At 39.6% G+C, this 18,537-nt stretch overlaps 1 long non-coding RNA gene across 1 annotated transcript in view; it reads right to left on the bottom strand.

Moving 5' to 3' along the window:
- The window catches only part of LOC112486858 (uncharacterized), a 29,710-nt gene extending 13,014 nt beyond the window's left edge, over nucleotides 1-16,696 (bottom strand). The window contains exons 1-3 of the long non-coding RNA XR_003049418.1: nucleotides 16,612-16,696; nucleotides 14,097-14,351; nucleotides 12,944-13,001 (exon numbers count right to left, since the gene is read on the bottom strand). This is a non-coding gene — a long non-coding RNA (uncharacterized LOC112486858). The remainder of the gene's footprint in view (nucleotides 1-12,943; nucleotides 13,002-14,096; nucleotides 14,352-16,611) is intronic.
- Between the last annotated feature and the right edge of the window lie 1,841 nt (nucleotides 16,697-18,537).

Raw genomic sequence — 18,537 nt, 5'->3', positions numbered from 1 at the left:
TCATATAATTAGAAAGGGCTAAGCAGCTTATTAAAACAACTGAGGTGTGACCCACGCTGGGCTCAGACCATCATCATCAACCTCTGGGCAAGAAAGAAAATTGTAGCTTTCACTCATTGTACGTTAAACAATCTTCCATGTTCTGAGGTACAGAATAAAACACAATACTTTTCACACAAATCAGCCAAAATAAAAAATAAAACAATACTTTTCACACAAATCAGCCAAAAAACTTTTTTTTAAAAACTGCTCAGAATGACACTCTAAACTCCCTTTGTCTGTTGTCACACTGAAGCAGCACAACTTCCAAAGACACGAGATTGTGTCTAACAATGTACAGAGGACAGCTGAGCAGATATGAATTAAAGATAACACGGCGCCACCACATGTCTGTCTCTGCCTGAAAACCATCTGGACGTTTAATATTACATCCTTGTCTACACTTTTCCCGCTGATCGGGATCAGAGTTTTCCGACAGGTCTGTTTGAAGCATCACACCCAGATGTGGCTGCTGAACTGTTGAGGTCTCACTCTGCTCCACAGCAGTCATGCAATGATCGTAAAAAAAAAAAGTTTGAGAAAAAAAAACGAGTGCCTTCAGTAAATTAATGAAGTAATGTTGACATTGTACTTCATGAATAAATTTCATGCTAACTACAAATTATAGGGGGTTATTTAAGGAGATTACTTGGTCAATGTTCCAGTAATGTTAGAGTACAACTGTATTATATTAGATGATAACAAGTAAAGAATTTAACTGTACCAAGAAAATGTTGAGGTAAAAAGAAACATCAGTTGGAAATTAAAGATTTTTTGTGATATTAATTAATTGTATGATGACCAACATTATTTATTAACATGTGAAATTAGCTTCGTCTGTGTTGCTTTTTAATGTCACACAGGATCAATACACGGGAGGCGAGCAGATCGTAACCACACTGTGGTCTAACATGTTGTGATCCTTATAATAATCATGTAAGCTCGGCGTCATTGCACTGGACTGGTAAAGTCAAATTAACATAATCATTGTCATCATTAGCATAATTCCTGAGCTAGTTTGTCGCTATTACTTACTGTAACGCACAGCGCAGTGGAGAAGCCCGACAGCATGTTACACACCACTGATAATGACCAATCACACGTCCTTATTGACCTGTGAGACACCCACATGGTTCAACAGAATACAAACAAGGACACACACGACAGTGATGTCACTGATGCAGAGAGAAACAAACACAAATATATGATTTCACTCCAGTTTAGTCTCTACCTAGAAATTCAGTTCATATTTAGCTCCAAAAAAAACAACTTTATTATTTGTACTTAATCAATGAACTAATCTTAGCTACAAAATCATTTTTGCAATAATGAAATTAAAGTTTTTTTCTTAAATAAATAAATCAAGGCTGTCAAAATAAACCAAGCTAATTTATTTCTGTGATTTATCAAATGAAAACTTTTAACATTTGGGGAGAATGATGTGCGATGTATAGCCAACAGTTCTACTGACTGCTCTTGTTGTGAGACATTGTTTATATAGATGTGAATTACACACACTGTAGGAAAGAGTTTTTGCAAATTGTTTTTGCCAAATATTTTGGAGTCAAGCTCGGCATCTGAACTGAAGTAGAAAATGTCAGTTCAGATGCCGAGTTTGTGTCAGACCAGTTTCACAATGGAGAAAAAAAAAAACTTTTTTAACATAACTAGTTATGCTGATTTATCTCCATTAGTCATGATTATCGTCATCGTTAATAACCTGAAACGACTCTGTGATTAATCAGATTAAAGAGTAGAGTTTAATGGTTTGACAACACTGAGATAAATCTAACCACTGCAAGGCCAAAAAAAGTGGTGTGTGTGTGTGTGTGTGCCAAGAGTCCAGGGTGTACCCCGCCCTCACTGATAGTGGTGGTTGGCCAAAGCCCCCCGACTCCACCCCAGAACCCTGAGAAGTGGCAGAGAATGAATATGTAATCCAAAAACCCATTCACTGAGAGACAAGAAACTTTCACCTCTGGACATTTACGTCTCAGAACAACAACACTGAATGTATCTGAATCACAAACATTAGCCTTTGTTGTTAGCCTTGTTTAGATGTGGCTAAGCTCAGTTTCCCACCACGACCCCCCAACCTCCCCCACCTCTGCATTCCATGTGTTTAATTAATGACACTCATTGACCCCTAATTATTCTAACTGTTACAGTGGTAACTACTACATCCTAGAAACATGCTGGTAGTTTTAAACATTTTACCAGTTTAACATTTATTTTATTGTCTCCTTTTGAGGAAAAAAATCTCCATAAAACATATTTGAAGTAACAACATAAATCATTATCATTTAGTCAAATTAAAACATGAAAAATTAGGTTCCGTTTTTGATGACTATTCAAACTATTGGTCCTAAAAATTACTGACACTGGTGGATATGATTCTCAATATGAGAGATATAAGAGTGAACACACACACACACACACACTAACACTATTAAAGTTGACTCTACAGGCCTGGGATTTGTTTCCACCTAAGCACTGCCCTCCACTGACTGTCCAGGGAAGTGCATACAGTTACTGTGCCATTACCACTGCTCAAGGTCCTTACGTTTTCAGAAACAAGTAGGACCTGGACATTTTATTCAACAGATTTCTAACAGATTTATCAGTTGTCCAGGGTGACAGGTCCGATGAACGTACCCCCTCACCCCTCACCACCCCCAACCTTCTGTACTGGGCCCGTCTCCTCTCCAGTGCCATTTGTTGTTGGACTGCACCCCTCTGGCAGCGGAGAGGACTCACTTCCTCAGAACATGATGTGGGAGGTGTTCAAAGATAGACACTGACAGAAATCTGCTGCTGTTGCCAAAAGCGGAGACATATCTGTGGCAGGAGAGACTTTGAGGCGAACGTGACTCCATGAAGTAGATGTAGCAAATGTGTGAATATAGACGAAAAATAGCAATCAGATTAAATAAATACGAGCTAAAGGTGGGTATAAACAACTTTGAAAAAAAGCCACATTGTGTTGCTTCCTTCCACACAAAGTTATTTTCCAGCACTGAAAACTGCACCACTTTGCCAGCATAGCCTTTTGGTAAAAATTTTTAGTGGTGTTGTTGTCATTTTAAGCTCAACCATCTGGTAACGACATGTTACTCAAGTTTGTTTTCCAGCCAAAGATGGACTATTTTTCATCTTGTGCTTTGAGGACTGTGCAGCTAGAGCTGAGGAACAAGCTGCTACTGCGAGATTCAAGCCACAAACACCGAGAGCATCTCAGCAGAGTTCATTTAACTCCATCTAGACTCCAATCATCACTGGTGAGTGCCATCAGCTCCTGCTATGATATACAGTGCAGACCCCGTCAAGGTGATTTCTCTCTGCTCGGCCCCTTTTTCCAACAACTCTCACCATGGCCATCACACACAGCTGCTGCGTGCTGGTCCCTCCCAAATTAATACCCGCCAGTGAAACCGTGACCCACAGACGACAGCCCCGACCTGCTGTCCCAGAGCTCCTCCACTGATCCACCCACCAGAGCACCAGTCCACCACATCCGAAGACACCACAAGGACAACAGTAACTGAGAATGAGGAATAAATAGATACAAAAATTGAAAAGAGTAATTTTGTTTGAGATACAATTGTCAAACTCAAAAATATTAGAATGTCTGAAAAGCTGATGTCAAATTTACAAAGTGTCATGTCTGAAAAGCTGATGTCAAATTTACAAATTTACAAAGTGCTTTAATTAATGCACAATGTATTTATCTATACTTTAGATAAATACATTTTTAATCTTTTTCCATTTTACAGTATCATAAAAATATATATGTTCTGACTTTGAGAATATACTGGGAGAAGAAAATAAAGTCCTGATTAAACTCAGGAACAATCAAAACAGAATGCCAAACTTCATCTCATTTAATTAAAAGAATTTTATAATTTCTAAATTTAGAAATTTGACAAAGTCATCTGTTTTCTGTGTTTCAAATTTTTAACTTTTCACCAAAGAATTTGAGAGGAAACTTTTAATCTAAGAAGTTAGATAACACTTAACTTCAACCATGAATTTTGGGGGGAAAAGAAAATTGCATGTATTATCTATTTAGCTATTTTAGAGGTTTAATGTTGATATAAATTGACTTCAACAAAATAAAATATCAGTTAGAGAAACACAGGAAATACAAATTAATCTGTACTAAAAAAATGCAGGTACGACGTTCAGAGGACAAAAACATTTGCGCTCTGAAATATAAAGAAACTGTGAAAGCAAGAGGTTCTTCTTTGAATAAAAATAGTTTCCCATCTAATCCTACATTTTGTCTGGACTAATCACTACTGATCTCTGCAGTTATTAACAGGACGTTGGTGCGGTGGCCAGAAGGGAGCGGACGGCAGCCAGACTGCAGAAAAAGTGAGGAAACTGGAGAGACAATAATGGACCTTGTCTGTTCAGACACCAAATGGCTACTGCTTGGTTAGTTGTAAGCTCCATTTTGGGACCTTTGGTTCCCATATTTAATTAAAAATCCATTATCACCTCTTAGCAGTGGTGAGCAGCACTTCGGCCCAGAACATCAAGAGGTGTCGTCTGAAATGGTCGTAAATGGACAAATGACAGTTGTGTGCAACTTTGTGCTCTCTGAAAAGTAAAGTTGAAAAACAAAGGAAATGGAATGTTGCTCTCGCCTTACATCTAGTTATTTTCAACACCAGTGTGTACATTCAAAATGCATGTTGCCAGGCCTTGTGGCAGACCTCGCAGGCAAACTGTTGTTTAGGAGGTGCATTAATATTCAAAAGGTGATGCTGCCAAAGCACCTTGAGCAGATGCACACTGGCACACACTGGTGGCCTGAGTCACGAGCTGCAGAGACTACATTCAGAAACACGACGGGAAGACAAAAATATTAAGGTAGATGTATTGACAATAACAGCTGCAGGTAAAGAGAGAACAGAAGGTGAAAAAAAAAAAGAAGAAGAGTGGAGCGGAGTTCTCCTTTGCATCACGGCGTCGCTCTCCTCCATTGTTACCTCCACGAGTGCGGCCAGGCCCCAGCTCCCCTGGCAGAAGCTAAGTGGCTTGCTGGCATATGGTGTTACCTCCATTTGAGTGCTAAAAGCTGGATATTGTTTTTGTGCAGCAGATGTTGGCGGGCATGGCAAAAGGCACAGCTGACTGGGCTGCACAGCTGGGAACGGTGTGTGTGTGTATGTGTGTGTGACCCACATACAGGGGGTGCAGTAGGCATCTGAGGGCCACAACTTTAATGGAGATTGGAGAGACATGGTTATGAAGTTTGTCCCTCTGTTGCCCTTACACGGATGAGGGTGGATTATGAGGCCAGTGTATTTCTTTGCAGCACATTTTCTGCAGGAATGATAGTTATGAAGCTCTTCAAACACTGGAGTTAGGAATATGGTGAACTATAATGTCTCACTCAGAGTACTGGGTCTTCAAAGCCTGCCGTTCAGAAACACAGCATTAAAACATTAGGCATAATCAAACACAGACTTCATTTGTATGATCACTTTGATTTGGAGATTCGGAGTTAGTGATAATCATAGCTGCACAGAAAAAAAACAAACAATTCTGCTCACTGTTCGAATATATTTTTTTTTAAAAGTATGTAACACTTAACAGGAACTGCATGGAGTTAATGAAAAATAGAAAGCAGGGTGCTGAAAAGTCCTGACCGATTCTTTCAAACCCAGCAACGCCTCGATGCCAAAAATGGACAAATGAAGATTATGCTGAGATTATAAGAAGGATGCCAAAGCCATTATCCAGTCTACTTTGACAAATGTTGTGCCTTTCTCTGAGCAGATGGGACCTAGAGTTTGGGTGGGGAAGCAGGCAGTGTATCCTTCACCCAGTTGGCTGGAAGAGAACGGGATAAACAGCGAGCGGGGACGCTGTCAAGACTCCCCAGCACGGCGTGTAATTTTGTGTTTGAGAGCTGATCTTCATCAAACACATTCAATTTGCCGTTTGATGGAAAGTGAAGTGTTAATCCGACGAATAAAACAATAAAAACTGGTCAAAACCACTCCGTGTTATCACAGCTGCCGCTGTAAAGATGCGTGCATGTACGTTAAATAGACCATTTATAGTGTTTGTGGGGCATCAGCCGCTCTTCTGTCAATCAGCAGCAGCTGATGGCCACAGATTAGGCTGAGCACTTTGGCTTCAGCCACTTAATTATGAGAGTGTTAAATGCCGTATGTTGTGTGTGGAGGGCAAAAACAAACCAGAGGCTGCAATAAAGGCCGTTTCCCCTGGTGAAAATGGATTAGAATAGCCTGTCACTCAGCAGGGTCACACGGAGCACAGGCTCTACTTAAAAAGTCATTTGGAAAATTCAAAATGCCCCCAGTAGGACCTGCAGTTGGGGAAGGCTAAATATAATAACAAATAATACCCACAGACGCCTTCAGGCGACCAACGTTTTCTTTTGAGGTTTTTTTTTTTTTAATCTGGATTCAGAGTGCGTGCCTCACGCCGACCTCTAACCGAGCGCCTATTAATTAATGAACAAGCGGACTCCGTGACTGCACACTGATTAAACTCCCACTCAGACAAAAAGGTAAAATGTGGGCAGCACCTTGACGTGCACCTCACCAGTGGGAACTGTTTCCATCATGTGGCAGGGTTTTTTCAAAATCTTGCCAGGAGCTTTCTGCAGGCATTGTATAAACAATCATCTCCCAATAAGTGATGATGCCCATTTCAATATTTACAATGCAGATGTTCTGTTTGAAGTTCCCTCCCAGAGCAGTGTGGGATTGAAACATCACCTGCAGCGAAAAAAAAAGAACGACAGAGACCAGATGAAAACAAGCTTCACGCAAAGTTGTCCGGGGACAGTGCAAAGGTAATTAACACACATTATCTTTGATTACTGCTGCATTTAGTTATCTTTGCATAAATTATTGTCTAAACAGAAGCCGGTGAGTTTGAGAAATCTGAATAAGTGCTAACACAAATAGTCTGTTGTGTATCTTTTTATTTCATTCTACAAAACAACAGACTCCAGAAACTGGAAGTCAGTCTCTAATGGTCTGATCTTTCGCTAATTATAAATCTCCTCCAGATTTATTAGATCAAAATGGTCTGACCTCGGGGGAGTGAAGATGTCAGCATTTCAGACAGAGATGCAAAAATGTACCTAGAAAATATTTATTTATCAAAAAGCATTGCCACATTTATCCTCAACTGCTCACATCGGTCCTACACAGTTTAAAGTCTCTTTGGGATTTCTGACTCCAGTGCAAAAAAAAAACAACCTGTTTGACCAAAAACCAGTCGACTATTTATCAGCTGAAAGAGTCTGATGAAACAAGGTGTAATGTTAGTTGAAGCTGTGGGGGTCGCGTGACTCAGGCGACCACCTGGAGAATTCTTCAGTTAGATCATACAGATGAAATGATACATATCTGACACCAGGCCAAGAAGCTGCATAATCTGAGCAGAATAGGGAGATTATGTCTGCTTTACTGAGCACTGCTGCTCTTCATCCAGTCTGGGAGGACCAGACTGGATGGACAGCAGGGCTTTGACAGAGGTTATGAATACTGATCAGACCACATCAGTGACAGACACTGCTGGCTGTTGAAAGCCTGAGGGACTTGGAGATAACAGAGGATAGATAGACAGCTATGCCTGTGAACGAGCTGGTCTCTTCACACGTGTAGGTGAAATAAAAATATGTTGGAATGATGGAAAAGGCTTAAGAAATAAAGGAATTCTCTAATGATCTTTAAAATAATACATGGTTTGATTCAGATATTAATTTTGCTCACTAATAATGAATCAGTTAGAATCACCAAGTCAGCAAATCCTCACGCAAGAAAAGACTTCTGAATAGAGTTCAGTCTGCTGTGTTAAGAGTGACATGCTGATCCCAGAGCTGCCGTCTGAGTCAGCCGCACATGACCATCAGACTCAAACTCTCCTCAGTCATAAAGGCTGTTACTGTTACTGTCTTTGAAACACATTGTTTGTGTGCTCTTTAGCACAGCATTTGAAAAACTGAAACTGTCAAAAGTGATCAGAGAAATCAGATTACACAAGAATATATGCAAACTATGTTTAAGGAGAGAGTAGAAATGTTGAAAAATGTTACTAAATGTTGCCATTTTTTAAAATAACTGTAACTAGCCAGAAATGTTATGTCCTGTGTTGGTAAAAAAAAAAAGTTATAAAAATGAAAATGTTATTCAGATTAATTGAAATTTCTTAACATGCATATTATTATAAAACGTAATTATTATATGATTACTATAAAACAATACCCCCCCGACTAAAGCCAGGTCCACATCTTTTCACACAAACAAAGGCAGTCCTGCACTACATCTGTGTCAGTCCACTCATCCCATCATATCTACTCTGCTGCTCCCAGCCATCAGAAATGACGAGCCTTCACCTGAGTTGACAGGTGACCGTCCCGAGGCCGCGCAGCACCCAACGGGGGAGCCTTAACCTGCCAACTATCTGTCAGTCCCCCAAAACCAGCTCTGTCATGTCATCTCCGCCACGCCAATCACCATGACACATTAAGTTTGTGTCAGGAAGCAGTGTCGGAGATTACACTCTCGCACGACGTTGCCCTGAGCGAATATAAAAATCAGATTATTAAAATAAGACGGCGGTGTTGGTGTAAATAGTGGCAGGTCACATGAAAGTAATCACAAAAAGGAACAGTTCTGTTGTTTAATATGAATCAAGGGCCATGGACTTTCCTTACAGCTATGGACAATGACAGTTCAATCAGTACCCATTAGTCACATTCATTAAGGTTTCATGTAACTATGTCACATATTGTACAAGTGGAACATAAAAAATGTCTGTCATTCCAACGGTTTTCATCATTCCGTCCTCAGACTTCTGCTTAAACAGCCTATTTTCGATGACGGCAGCTGATGGTTTGACCAAATTATCAACCAATTGGACCTTGGGGCAATATTTAAAGTTAGAAAAAAGTTCTTAAATCACATTAATGACGGTTTAAAATAAACTCTTTCCTAACAGTCCCATCTGCTGCTGCATTAAAATCAGTTACTGGTTTTAATGCGGCGCCTGATGGCTGGTCGTCCTCCATTGTTTATCGTGAATGCAGCTTTGGTAAATTTCTCTGTTGTCCTTCATTTCGGAGATTCATTTCAGCAGTGGTAAAGGTTGCACTGACCTAGGCCTGCAATCACAGATTTTTGAGCATTAGAAGGGGGGGAGCGGTCTGTGCCATATGGCTAACGATCCCAATAATAAATCAATTGCAGGCAGCCTGTCATAATTTATCCGAGAAATTATGAATTTTTCCATTCACCACTTTTCGGTAAGTTGTCACAGCATTCCAGGACCTCGTTTGAAAAGTGGCAACGAGGCAAGAAGGCAGAGATCAAACCAACTGTGAGGTTTTTACATTGGACTCATCATGAAGCATTGATTGATTGAAGCCCTGTAATCAGGCGACGCTTTTCCCCCCACATATGTAAATGAGTAACCTTTAGGAGGGCTCCGAGTGGCAGCAGTGGCAGATGGGCAGTAACTGTAATGGGTTGGAGGTTGGCTTGAATAAATATCCCATGGTCTGGAACTCACCTAATCTCTACAGTGTCCTACTGGACTCCATGGCAGTCCACAAATGAAAAAGGTTAAGAAGACAACATCTTTCTTACTTTTTTTTATTTCCTATAATTAAATACACTACTTTACTTTTGCAAATATATTTGGTTTACAGACAGAATGTGATTCATTTGGATTTTAGTGTTCAATTAATGAAATTGGTATCTGTGGAAGAAGTACCTAATTTATAAAATTCATTAAAGATAATAAGTAGTATTTCAAATATGATATGTTATCTTGATAAAAATTACTTGTTCGGGGGCAATGACCTTCAGATGTTCAGCCAGGGGTCACTACAGAACAGTGACGTGTGGTGAGGTCCATAGCTGGTGAGGCACTGACTGAATCTGGAGTCAGATTTACAACTGTAAGAACCAAAAAGAGTATCTAACTATTCACTATTCATCCAACAGCATGAACCTGGTACCTTACACCAACACAAACATATACACAGGAACACATTTGTCCTACAAAGAATGTTTCTTTTATAGAAATTGACAGACAACCCTTCTGGTGTCTAAGAAATTCAAATTTACTGCAAACAAATTAAAGTACAGAGATGAGTGCAGCACAAATTTAATTTTGACCTTCAGGGAAAAAACTTCAGTTGTTTTTCAAACTTTAAATTCTGGTGCTTTAATCAAAGGTTGTCCATCAATTTGTCTCAAGTCTCTGTAGCCACACTTGAGGAGATGCACAAAGACGGTGTGGTCTCAGTGGTACTTAAAATACTTCAGTCAAAAGAACAAAACAAAAAGGTGAGCGATTCTGTGGACGAGGAAAATTTACCACAACAAAAATGACAGCATGATGGAGGAAAGAGTTAAGCAAAGAATGAAAAAAAAACACAAAACATTGAGGTCACCCTGTTCTTACTCTGAGAAAGTGGCAGCCTGCAGAGAAAATGAAAAGTGCCCTGCACAGACTCAGACCCCACTGAGCGGCAGACATGGAAATGTCCATTTTCCCTCGCAGTCTTAAATAATCATGACAGCCAGTAGCTTCTTGCTACCAAAAGTGAGTGATTAGTATTATCGTTTAAATTGTAATTTGGCACTTAATTAAAGTGACCTTGGATTCTATTGCTGCATCTGTAAACGGGCAACCAGAGAGCCGTTCCATCTCTCAGCCGTCTGTGTGGCCCCCATCACTGGGGCCTGTTACAGGATTAAGTCACCCTGGTGACCAAACCAAATTAAGCAGCTGTCATCATCTACCTGCGGCTCACAGCTTAAGATGATCAACTTATGACCAGTCAGGGAGCAGAGCACAGCCTCTCTCTACCTGCTGCTATTATTATTTGGTGATTTATGATTAGTTTTCATGTCATCTTTGATTGTCACTGAAAAAGTTTGGGATTAACTGCACAAAATGATCAGTACTTACAGAATGTTGTTGTGTTTGTCAAAGACTCTGTGGCATTGTCGTTTCAAATCCAGTGGAGTGTATTAAACACTAACGTGGATCTGAGTGTGGAAATTGTTCGCTGTGTTCTCATCTCTCATAAAAGCGTGCTGAATGAATAATTTACTAGAAAAATGCTAATGTTTCAGATTCCTGGTGTGTAACCTTCTCTAAACATTGTAGTCTGGAAGGTGAAATCAGATGTGGCAGAGGTTAAACTGACGTAACCTCAAACACACTACCACTGCTCTCCGCTCAGGGATGCCAGGATGCTATGATACATATTTCATACTGCAAAGTGACATATAGAGTCACAATACACATGAATTATACAGGATCCCATACATGCACATACATATATATATATAAACTATAGCATAGGCAGTCAAAAGAACTTGCAGTACTGGTACTGCCAACAGGGGCACTGCAGGGACACTGGTTCGCTATCTCTTGTACTTTGCTAGCATCCAAGGAGTAATTTCTTTAGTTACCTTTGTGTCAATCACTTCATTCATCCAATCATATTAAACAACATTTATATAACAAGATATTTAAAGTGTTAAAAAGCTTAACAGCAAGAAAGGGTTCAGACTTCAGGCCACCTGATTGGCTTACATACAGTGGGTATGGTCAAGTAAACAATCCCAGCATAGTAGTGATGCATAGACTGTCTTTGGATAAATATCAAATGCAGCACCTGTCTGCAGCCTAACTCAACAACACTTGTGCTGAAGTCAAATGGTATTGTCTTTAAAGACGGACACTAAGTCTAGCAGACACTCTTTACTTCTTAAAGAATCTACAAAAACCTTAACAATGCTCTCAAACACACATGGACCATAGACTAGAGCAGAAGACAGTGTAGGTAAGAGTTGTGTGTGTGTGGTTGTGTGTGTATTTAATACAACATGGCTATTCAAAATGACAGCAGGTAAATTATATGTCAGCAAGGTCTCCATTTCAATCCTTGCATATTGTCACCAGACACTGATATAAAGCCTCTGTGAGTCGCTGCCTGATTCAGAGCTAACTGTTTTTGATTAAAACGTCAATAAGGCTGTGGGATCCCACAGTCTCCTGGGTCCTGCGCTGTGTCTCATCATCGCTACACATTTCCCCTCACCAGTGGGGTCCGGCTCATGACATGGACCGCCATTTATCTACTCAAAGGATCATGTCATGTAATAAGCCCCGTCTCCAGAGAGCATTTAGCCTGATAGGAGAAGCTGATTGGCACTAAAAAGGAACCTGAATCTCATTTGAGCTCCTGTAGCGGCAGGTGGCAACAAAGGTAAACAAAGTTCTTAGGAGATGAAGAGAGAGAGATACAGGGAGTGGGAATAAAATGAAGAGAGTGTACGCTTGTGTTTCACTATCAGCTGAACAGGTTAATGAAAATGTTTACATCACAGAAACAAGAGCCGGCAGAGATCAAATTATTAATCTCATTACCAGGATATAAACCAGTTAACAGATCATTTAAATTAGAATGTACACTGGGGTCAGAGTTTATAACATGTAAGACATGCTGATTCAAACAGGACAACAAACCTGAAATTGTTTAAATAACTAAAGTTTTTCAGAAATAACAAACAATTTGCACATAAATATCCAATAGTTTTAGCTCAGTCATCTCACTCACTGCAGAGGTGCTAGAGGAGGTTGATGTTTTGGTAGTCATGTTGTTAAAAGCTACTGATATCAGAGGTGCTAGAGGAGGTTGATGTTTTCACATGGTAGTCATGTTGTTAAACTGTCAGTTAAACTACTGATAATTTAAGGTCATCTGAGAGTAAATGTAAAACTGACCAGGAAAGCAGACATAAATGAAAACACAGATGTGTGTGACCTTCATTTGAGCTAAATGGTATAATTTGTGACATAAACAACTGTGGATGTAGTTTAAAACACTCACCCCAAAAAACAGGCAGGAACACCAGGCGTGTGTCTTGCTTGGCTTTGTTTGTCTGAGCCTGAAAGAGGGAGAGAAAAAAAAGAATGGAGAATACAGGATGGTCAGAGTCGGTGGCAGCTGTATCCACAGATGCTCATGTAAAAACATCCTTATTCACATGTTCCAATCCACTTGTTTGTTTCCTGGTAATTTAGCCCTTCAGCATAAAAAAACACGGCTTTGTTTTCATACTAACAAGGCAATTAGCAATCATTACAGCATCATTCTATTCTAGGCTGCCTACAGGCCATTATTGGTAATGATGCAACCTACTGATAGCTGATCGCTAATTCTTGTGTGTCTGTCTGTGTGAACACATGTACATCTGTTGGTTTATTCAAATAGGGGAACAGTTCACACAAAAAAGTTGCTGCTGTAATGAACCACAAGGATTTGTTGTGAAATAACATTTTAAATTGTGTATAACAGAAGTGTGTTAACCCTAAATATACACAAATATATATATATTTGTTTGTACAAAGGGTCAGAGCCACAGTCAGATATAGTCATAAGTAAAAAGGCAATAAGAATAATCTTAATAAGTGAGTATGTATATGAGTGTCTATTTTATGCGACATCATGCAGCAGTGGAAAACACATTCAAACTTAAATGTATACAGCATATGCTAAAATTAAAGCAACACCTTAAGACGTTCATCTTTGTGACGACATCAGCACACAGACTGATCTAGTGTGGCCTAGGTGTGATAAAAACTTCGCAATCACGCATTTTCTCCTACATGTGTGAATCTCCTAAAGCTAAATATAAGAATATGTACAGAAATGTGGTACATCACTATTACAGCAACGGTTCCAAATATTCAGAAAACATTCAAAATAGCCAACTGTTCCTGTTCATGGTCAAACACTAGATCTAATCCTGCTGGATTAAAGAAAATAATCTGCATTTTACAGAGAATAATCTCTCATTTCCTGCCACTTGTTCTGCCCTGTATTTGACAGTCACGGTCCCTGCTCTCTGGCCTCATTTCAAATGCAGGTTCATCTGGCTGCAGGACAGCATGGTCCTCACTGCAGAGTGGCCCAGCAAAGTCCCCAGGGTCAGGGCCCTCTGTTTAAGGTCCCCTGAGGGCCAGCCCCCTACACAGCGTACCTGCTTCGGTTCTTATGAGCAGTTATATCCGCCATATGTTATGCTGTAGGAAAGCAGATGCTGTTTCTCCATTTGTGAAATCAAGTTTTTGGAAAGCGGTCAGCAGTTGATGGCCAGAGTTGAGTCAGTCGTGAGTGTCCGGGGGAGAGAGGGAGGGCAGCGGGGAGGCAGCAGCCTCAGCTGTACCGCTCTTGTGTTCGCACTGCAAGGTGTGAATCTGAGTCCGATGTTCTCCCTGTGAGGATGTGCTGACATCTAAGAAGGAGAAGAAGAATGCCCTTATTGCCATTATACTTTCAGTACAACAAAATTGTAGCCGTTCCTAATACAGTGCAAGAAGCAGTATCAATGCAAGAAAGCAAGACCTCAGAGCAGGAGGGCTGTCATTACTAATGTGCTACATTTGCATTAGTCATTCAAACACGTTCAATAACAAGACGCGCACACACATACACACACCACGTCCTGATGTGGACCTGTCTTTAGCTGAGCAGCATCTTTGTCAGTCATTTCTACTGATGCTAATAGACAACAGATAGATGTAGTTGCATGTCACGACTGGACGTCAGTGGCGTCCTCTGACCCTGTACTCCATCACAACGTTCTACTTTGTCCGTGCACATCGCACCAACAGCAGCCTGGAAACTCTGACAACCCTGACACTTGTCAGTCCAACGCTCTCTGACAGTTTGGAGACCACAGCAGCAAGCACAACACCACATGTTACTGCAAAAGTTTTATTCACACACAGCAGCTTTCGTAGTGCCGCTGCATGCCGACATGCCAGAAGTGACACTCACAGAAGTCAAGGCACTTTTCAAGGCAGCAGAGAGCAATAATGTCAAACACCGAGAGCAATCTGTAGCACTAAGTGAAGCCTTGCAGGAATACTAGGTGAACAGGTCTGAAATAATATGACAAATATAAGATTTGTAATGCCAGTATATATTTATATATATATCATTTATATATTATTTTATATTTTTTTATATATAGATATATTATGGGAATAATAACATCACAATGAATGTATTGCTGACTTGAAGTGTAAAAGGTTAGATTTCACAGGATTACGTGTCAAGGCGCTGAACAACCGCAGTCACCGACTCCCTTCTGGCGACAAATTTCATTAACAAACCTGATGTATACAGCACGCGCAGACACAGTTCAAATGGAGGACATAAATCTAAGCCTGTGGGCTACTGCCGGCACATTACAACTAATCAACCGCTGTCCTTATACCCTTCTGGAAAAATCTTCCCCCTTCAGATGGGTGGGGGGAGGCTAAAGGAAAATATGATGTTTTATTTCTAATCAGCATAAATTACCAGCATCCATCAGGTGATCCTCAAATTAAAATCCTTATCTGACAAATCAATAGGGTCTGTGTGAGCTTCTACATGAATCAGTGTGATTTAATTCAATTACATCAAACCCAAAACTGCTTGGATTGACCGTGCTGACCTTCCGAGAAGATTCCTCAAGTCTCATCCGAAAAAGTTTTAATGAAGGCATCTGTTTGGGTGTTATTTGTTTTGTTTTTTTATTACTATTTATAATTGTAACCAGCTGAAGGTGGCAAATAAAAGAACATGTCATCCAAACGTATGTACATCCAGATCTCTGTTCATCTACGCCCACTCTCTCCACCACGTCACTCCTGTCCTCCAGAACCTCCACTGGCTCAGCATACCAGCATACATCAGTTCAAACTCCTGGCCCTCCCACACAATGTCCTGAACGATCAGGGCCCTGCCCACGTCTACAGTCTCCTCTAGTTCTTCAGTCCTCCTCGCTACCTCTGCTCCTCTGATGCCAACCTCCGTTCTTTACTACACCAGACCACCGACCAAACCCGGGGCAGTAAAGCCTTCTGTGTAGCCGCCCCCTCACTCGCTCCCCTACTGTAACTCCTCTGTGACTGTTCAGACTGTTCAACATTAAAAAAAAATATTGAAAAGTCATATCTGAAATTTCTAAAATAAAATGGATGTGTAGTTCTGATCCAACTGATGTTACAATATTAATTGTTGTATGATTTGAATCATTCAAATGTGTAAAAATAAATGCCATTTTTCTTTCCCAAAGCTGAAAAATTTCAAAGGAATTTAAAAGAAACTTAAGTGTAATATAAGAAAATTAATACATGTACAAATAATAAGGAAATATTCCCAATCCTGATTTTCTTTTTTTTTTTATGTGCCACAGAACTTATTATCACAACATTTCATCTTTTTAATTAAAGTTTCAGCAAATTAAAGCCCATACACTTAATATTGTTTAAATACAAATATTAATTGACCATTTCAATAAAATGTTTTGGTCAATACAATTAAATTTGGCTTAAACTATTGCAAATATTAATAAAATACAAACGTCTAGCCTTAACGGTTATATGTGCTGACATTTAATGTGTGGCTTGTCTTTTAAGCAGTTTTACTGCAGGTTCATTGTGTGTTTTTACCTACATTCATTCATTACTATAAATAACCTTTAGGTGACAGCAACAACGTACCTGTTTGTCAACTACAAACGTTTTCCACCAGGAACAGAAACAAACTTTGGAATCTCCATACATCCAGGACGCACCTGTGACGAAGAATGACAACGACAAGCCACGCCCACCTGTGCTCTCTTAAAGGTACAGAGGAAAATTCCACAGAAACTGATTCATTCCATTAATCCGTAATCGCTGTACTCTATAAATTAAATATAATAATATTAATAATTATAAATATTATAATGAATATATATTATATTATATATAATAGAAATATTTCATTATAATTATTATAACTATTATTGAATTATGAGTAAGTCGTTTAATACGGTATTTACTATTTTTATACACAAAAGATGGGAATATTACCTGTAAAACGAATCTAATGAATAATATTATGATTTTTTTTAGTTTAATGCTGCACAATATCTGAGTGGAATCTGAGTTGGAAGCAATCAAGGGATGACTGTCCGATGCCTGCCCTTTACGGCTGCTATTTTTGCATTGAAAAAAGAATTAAGATAGGTATAATAACCCATCCGACACCGGGATGGTTAAAAGTAATGAGACTAATATCAGAGTGCTTCTTAGCTGATTATTTTTTTAGATGATTTGTGCATCAAATATGGCAAATCGATAAGTGTGTCATGTCCAATTCCAGAAATTAATCTTTAACGTTGAGACATAAAGTCCTGAAAACATTTATCGAGGTAAAAAAGCATAATAACTGTGATTTAATCATGATTGTACATAATCCCATTTATATTAATAAAGTTAATAGTTCTACATGACCTACTCCATATTAGACAACCTCCATTAAATTTTAAAAAATGCCTCTAACTTTTATAACAGTAATGACTATTAAGGATCCAGCTGAAGAACATCATGGTCAATAGAAGCAGCGTTAATGTCCATCTTAAAGGTCAAAAAAGTCCTTGTGAGTCATCTCTGGCCTTACATTTATTTAATTGCCCTAATAACACCAATTCAATTTGGGATACATTTTTTCAATACTGTTATGTTAACCTTAATTGAGATGAGCAGAGCTGTGACATCCACGCAGCACAGCCAGACACTTGCTGGTCACAGATTTAAGAGCGGAGTCACAGAGCCAGCACACTATAGATATGAAACCTAAAAGCCCACTTTACTGTTTTTAATTCAACTTATGATACTAATTAGTGTAATTGATCTAATTATTAGTTAAAGTGCACATATTTAACATTGGTTAAAATGTTTAGAAGTGGATGATTAAGGGCACTCCAGGACACCTCTATAAAACATGGAGGGCAAAGAGGGACTACAATGGAACTTGTCCAATTAATCAAATAAGTGTGGCAATTAACTAAGTGAGTGCTTAAGGGCGGCAGCCCAGGAGAGGACAATCGATTTTCCCCGAAAGTACTTAGAGCCTCTCCTTTTATTAGGACTAAAGAGTAAATGGTGGAATGTCGGAATTCAAATATATAATGTGCAATAAAAGTGCAGGAGGTGTATTAATAACATGGACCAACCTAAGGTGTGCAGGGATGTTATATACTATACGTTGAAAAACGATTTGATCTGTTTTGGGACAAAAGAAATGTAACCAAGCTTCCCCTTGGTGAACAAACGTATACGTAAACCTTGTGGCAGGAAGAGCAAAGACAAGACACACAACCAATCAGACGGGCTTTGGAAGCAGCTCTCCCTGCCCAGATTAGTTTTATTGAACAGATGGCGTTTCAATTTTGAACTTTTGCACTGGTGCAAAAAAAGCTTGGAGAGTCAGGCTGTTTTTCTCACATCATTGACAGAAGCTGCGCATCAGATGAAGGGGATGTGTGAAATAGCATTCCCAAGCATTTCTGTCTCCGTGCTCAGGACACAAACACTCCGATACAGACAGGATGCGGAGGCCGGACCATGCTGCTCCATCAGATGGTAAAACAAAAAATCATC

Source organism: Cynoglossus semilaevis, chromosome 3 (genome assembly GCF_000523025.1).
Source record: "Cynoglossus semilaevis isolate Cse_v1.0 chromosome 3, Cse_v1.0, whole genome shotgun sequence".
Lineage (NCBI taxonomy): Eukaryota > Metazoa > Chordata > Actinopteri > Pleuronectiformes > Cynoglossidae > Cynoglossus > Cynoglossus semilaevis.
Note: the sequence above shows the minus strand (reverse complement) of the source record. Positions and strands in the feature narration are given on the sequence as shown.